General features: G+C 35.2%; 1 long non-coding RNA gene across 1 annotated transcript in view; it reads left to right on the top strand.

Moving 5' to 3' along the window:
- Window positions 1–2,738: 2,738 nt before the first annotated feature.
- Window positions 2,739–6,211, top strand: part of LOC141411320 (uncharacterized) — a 40,857-nt gene continuing 37,384 nt past the window's right edge. The window contains exon 1 of the long non-coding RNA XR_012436092.1: window positions 2,739–2,838. This is a non-coding gene — a long non-coding RNA (uncharacterized lncRNA). The remainder of the gene's footprint in view (window positions 2,839–6,211) is intronic.

Below are 6,211 nucleotides of genomic sequence, written 5' to 3'. Positions count from 1 at the left end.
CTAGATGTATGTTGATAAACTCTAAGTAGATGCTTTGTCTGTGTTAAAAGATAATTTTCATAACAATGTAAATCTTATCTCATACAAATATGAAAATGACTGTGTTAAATTTTAAAGTTTTACTCATTATGAGAGAGCCAGGTAACAAAGACTTTCTCCTTGAAAAAATTTTAGTCAGACTTCTCTGAACTCTCTTCTCTTCTAGACTTCAAACCCAGTTCCCATCTTTGCCAAATATTCATGGCCCAATTTTTGCAAGAATCCTGCTAAGTTATTGATACCTGATCACCCTGGTCTGCCTTAACAAGAATCCAGTAAAGTCAGCTTTACTAAGAATGTCCCCTACTCTTGATGTTCTCCTCAGAGTAATTTTTCACTCCCTGAACCATTCACTCTGCTTATGAACTGTAAATCCCTAGCTGTCTTTGATGTGTTCAGAGGTGAATTTGATCTTTCTTCCTTATGGAGATGATCTTGACACCTATTGCAAAAATCCTAAGTAAAGTCCTTCTGTCATTTTAACTAGTGTTTTTATAATGCTTTCTTTATCCACAAACAATTATTTATAACCAATTCAAAGGAAAAGTCAAAAAGCACAGATTTATAGAGTAAAGGAATCAAATTGTAAATGAAGGCAAAACTGTGTTTTCCTCAGGACATGGGAAATCTTCTGGACAAGATAGAGTTTGCATGCTTATCAGTTACTTATCTACAGTTTACAGACTGGTGCAAAGACACAAGTTGTTTGTATGTTGTAGAACTGGTGAAAGACAGGCTGGAAGTACACGATACTTTGTTCTCCATCAAACAAGGTATGGTAACCACAGATAGCATGAGTCACCCTGGAAATTCCTTTACACATAAGCTTTGCAACCATACTCTCATAACTTGAGTTCAGAAACAATTAGCTCCGACACAGTAGGGAAAAAGTTGACATTGAACACTCCTGGATGCTCACATAATGCATACACCCTTGAGAAGAGCAGTCTAGTTCATGGATAGTCTTTACTTGCAAGGCTGATTTCATACAGGTCATCAATGATCACCCAATAAGGCCAAGAAAGACACCGAATAGATTAGAATTCTCATTAGAAAAGAAAACACAGTTTTTGAGGAACAGAGCTAAATAAAAAAAGAAAGTGTTAGAGAGATTACTCTAAGGAGTTTTTAATATTACTTCACTGAAATAATTATATACCTTTTATTATACCTATTTCATTGTCTTTTATATACTTTTTTCACATATTTTTCCCTACTCAATTTAGAATAGGGACAGTGTCTAATATCATCATGATCTCCTCCACTGAACCTATTACTTTTCACATAATTCACGTCAACTTAGTGAAGACTGAATGAAACAACCAAGGCTTCTGCTATGATTTGAATGCTTGTTCCTCCCAAAACTGACATTGAAATGAAATTGCCATTGTAGCAGTATTGAAAGGTGGGACCTTTAGGAGGTGATTAGTCCATTAGCACTCCATCCCTAGGGATGGGATTGACGCTAGTATAAAAGGGCAAATTCAGCCCTTTCATTCTTGCTTTTTAACTTTCTTCCATGTTATGCCTTCTTCCATGGTACAACGCAGAAAGGAGGCCCTTGATATTAACCTCCAGAACTCTGAGCCAATAAATTTCTGTTTGTTATAAATAATTCAGTTTCAAGTATTCTTCTACAGCAACAGAATGGACCAAGACAGGTGCAGTGTCAGTTCCCACATAAGTTGCTCTTTACTGCCCTAATTCATTTAAAAATCATTTTAAAAAACATTACTAGCTAACATTTATTGAACATTGATTGACCAGGCCCTGTACTAAGCATTACCTTATTCAATATCTGTAACAATCTTATGAGGTTATTATCTTCATTTTATCAGAGAGGCAATGGGAGTAAGTTTCACTTTTGTTCAGACCTACCCAGATCTATACATGCATTTTGTTTTCTGCACAATCATCATCTTTCTGTGATTAAGCCCAATCATCCCACCACCAGTTCTAATCCTGACATCTTGGGCCATTAACAAAAAAGGGGTGTCCACGTGGAACAGTTGGAAAGAGGATCTGCAAAAAATCCAGCTGCTGCTTCTGCTGAATGATTGCTGGCAACTCCAGCCAGCTTGGAAAGACAGCCTCACTGCCCAAAAGGAAAAGGACAGATCACCTGACCCCTCTGCTCACACATTTTGCATGGGCCATTCCTGTTGCAGGTGGCCTAGAGGAGGTAGTTGTCTTCATGGGACTGGCCTACCTCATTCCACCACAACCCAGCATTCTTCTGATTCCCCTAGGGCTGGACAGAATGGGTTACCATGTCATTTTCTAATAAGCCATAATGGCACAAATGTCTCTTTCGATTTTTAAGAAATCGAAATTACACACACACACATACACACACTAAGCTCTTACAAATGAGAAGTCTTAATTTTCTAAACTAGTGTTTTTGATGTGGGCTTCAGGGCTTGTTTTAGAATTCAAAAACAGAATATCAATTATTACTGGTGCATTTGTTTTACAAAAAGTCCAAATTCTCCTGAGACCATTTGGAGGACTCTAAGCTTAGTGGCATGGGGAGCAAATATTTTTTGTAAAAGGCTAAATAGTAAATATTTTAGGATTTGTGAACTAGAGATGGTCTGTGTGAGATAGTGACATTTTATTTACAGACTCTTTAAAGTATAAGATCTATTCTTAGTTCCAGTACTTTGGCAGGCCTACAGGTTTTGCTCTGCTGACCTACACTAGAAGAAGAGACAAGTTCAAGACATTTCTGTGTCTGTCTATATTGAGCTTAAATCAATTAAGAATTTCATGCCACCTGGGAAGTAGATATCTGGACTGGTAAGTTTTATATTTCTATATTTATGTTCAGTCTTTGGCTGAAGTTTTAAAATTCAGTATATAAAAGCTCTTTGTCAAACATATAAATATGTTTATTTGTCTTTTCTTAATGTTGATATCTATAATTCAGAAAAGCCTTTAATTATTATTTTGTGACTATATAATACTTTCCTTCCTCCAGATGGTAAATTAGATTATAACATCTCTTAAATTAAAGGAGCACTACTCTGATTGACTGTCTTATGTAAGTGCTTATATAATTGAATATTCCCAAGATTCCCAGATATGAAGGAAATTGAACTTCTAATAATTTTAATGTGCTAAAAATAAGGTATTCTTAATGAAACTAACTCATATTTTAGGAGTTCAAGTTCATATAACTGTGTAAGTCTTTTTTACAAATGAGATAAATTTATTGTTATTGGTTAATAAAAACAATTATGCCTGAGTTATTAGCATAAATTTTCATTAAAAATCACATTTTATTTTACTTAAGTATGTTCTCCCTAAATTTTTACAGGTTTGCCAATGGAAACATTTCTAATAAAAGTTTAAGGTTATAAAAAATGCAAATTTGTATTTAACCAAATTAAGTTATTTCAGTGACAATTATATTTTGTAATACGTCAGTTTGATGATCGCTTCCAAGATCTTTAGAAGCTTAAAATGTTGGACTGACATAGCATGAGTGAATTAATAGATTTTTACTAGCTTCTTAGATGATTTCTGAGTAAGATGGAATACTGAAACATTAATTAATAAGCATTATTTTAAGTTTGTGTATTTTTATCCTATTTTTATAAGGAGTGAAGAAGCTCTACATTTTTGGTTATATTAGTACATGTATTCATTTTGCCACTTTGAACATATTTTGTAAAGGACAAGTACAGATATAGAAAACTGTGGAGGGTTCAAGAAAAGGAAATCTTATTTATTTTATTCAGACTGGTCAGAGCTGGGGCTATGGTTTGGTGGGTTTATTTATAAGATTTTTTTAAAGAGAGCTTTAGTATCAAGTATTGTATAGATCAAAACTAGAACTTAGCACTCTCCTTCCTTCCCTCCTTCCTTCACCCCCCTCCCTCTCTCTTTTTGAAACAGAGTCTCACTTTGTAGCCTGGTTAGCCTAGAACTCATGATCCTTCTGCCTCAGTCTTATGAGTGCTGGAGTTACAGGCATGTGCCAACATACCCTGCTAGTTTTCTTTCTTAATATGACAAAATTTTCTGAGATAATTGATCAAGTTGTTATAGACAGATGTAAGGGTTTATATTCACCTACTGTGTAAACTGTGAGGACAAAGGTTCTATGTTTGCAGAATAACTTCATGGTTTATATATATTTGTTTATTTTATTTTTGCCTGAATTATTTAAGAAAACAGAGATTTCTTAGGAAAAGTTAAGATTTCTTTCAATCATGTCAGCTCATCCCTTGCATTCATAAGAGTTCTCCAGAGAAACCAAAGCAATAAGAGATAAAGAACGAAATTTGTTATGAGGGATTGGCTTTATGATTATGGAGGCTAAGAAGTCCCAAAGTTCTGCCGTCTGCAAGCTGAAGGTCCAGGAAAGCCACAAGTATAGTTTCAGCCCTAACCCAGAACTAGGGTAAGTCCCAGTTTCAGCTTCAGTACAAAGTCCACGACACAAGAAGCGCTAGCATCCTAGGGCAGAAGATGGAGAAAACATGTCCTTCCTCCTTGTTTTTGATGTATCCAAGACCTCAGCAGATTAGATAATGCCCACCTGCATTGGCCAGGGTGAGATCACCTCACAAATGCCCCCAGAAATAATGTTTTATCAGCTATCTGGGCATTCCTTAACCCAGTCAAGTTGGTACATTAAACTAACCTCCTATGTTTGCTTTTGTAAACTTCACTGTCACTTTAGCTTTGTAGGTAGTAAAGATTGAATAGGTAGGTATCCAAGGATCCTAGTGAACCAAATATCCCTTGGTTCCAACTTAATCAAGTATTCAAACTTCCCATGAGCTTTTGATATTTGCCTTTCCAAAATCAAAACCTAAATCACATCTCCTGTACCTTGAAACTATATTTGAGATTTCCCCTGGAAAGCCACAAAGAATTTGTTCATTTGATGTGGAAAGAGAATTGTTACAAATAATTACGTATGCTGAATATTACTTCTGATGAGTTATATGGGAAGAGTTGTCAAATTCAAAAAGATTCTCTGCTTTCCCTAGGCTAAATTTGTGTGGGTAAGGTTTATGAATCTGTTTCCGTCATTATATGCTGTACGGGAGCAACTAACAGTTGCCAGTACCCTTGCTATGATATGTTTGTATATATTAATGTCTTCATGCTGTTTTCATTGATATTAGATAATAATGATATAGTGTTATCAATCATAATTTCAGTTACCTTTTAAAATGTTAAGTGGTCACAACCTTAATTCCTTTGTTTGAATCTAGCATCTTTGAGACCAGTGGTTTTTACTGAAGATTTAAATCACTTACGGATGTTATTAACAGATATATGTTTAGGATCTATTCCAGACTTACTCCATCTCTTCACTTGATACTAATATATTCTTGATGCATTCTTCCTGTATTTTTGGTGTATTCATGGTCTGTTATGTTAGGGTTATGAGACATGTCAAGATTTCTTCTCTAAAATGATTGTTCATCCATTTTATAAGTTAGAAATAGCATTTATGATGTACTTTAAAAATAAATCTAATCATTATGTTTATAGATAGTTTATCTGAATTTTTTAGATTTGTTGTTGCCAACAACAAATTTCCTGGTCAGTTGCATTTTTCTTGAACAAACTCTCCTCAGAACTTTCATTTTGGAAACGTATCAATAAGTTAGCCATAGCAATTTTAAGAGTGTTATCATACACAGGTTTCTGTTTTACTCTGGTGCTTCCCTGAAAGCACAACCAGCTACAGGCCAGAGTGCCTCAACTTCAACAAAGATGGACCTTCTCAAAGCCTGTTAAAAGGACTCTACCAGGTACTCCAGTGTTCAGGCTTCTGGTGATATCATTTAAACAATGTTGAGACCATACTGTGGAACAAGTCAGGACTGCTAGAACCCTAGCCTAGAAGCACATAAGTTCATAAGACTGTAAGCCCAAGATCCACCAGAACCAAAGGACTAAATGACCTGACAAGGGATCATTACAGTTCTTTTCTGAAATGCATGTCCCTTCTTACATATAAATTTTTGGAGAGACAAGATGGCGGACAGCCAAAGGACCCTGAGCTCCATGATTTCAGAAGAACATTTCAGATTTGTGATAGAAAATCTGGTAACTGCTTTTTTCTTTTTTTTTTTCCCAACTATAAGATACCGCCAATACATAGGGTGCACATAAAGTATGACAGATCCTTAAATTAGCTTTTTAT

This window comes from Castor canadensis, chromosome 10 (genome assembly GCF_047511655.1).
Source record: "Castor canadensis chromosome 10, mCasCan1.hap1v2, whole genome shotgun sequence".
NCBI classification, from domain to species: Eukaryota; Metazoa; Chordata; class Mammalia; order Rodentia; family Castoridae; genus Castor; species Castor canadensis.
Note: the sequence above shows the minus strand (reverse complement) of the source record. Positions and strands in the feature narration are given on the sequence as shown.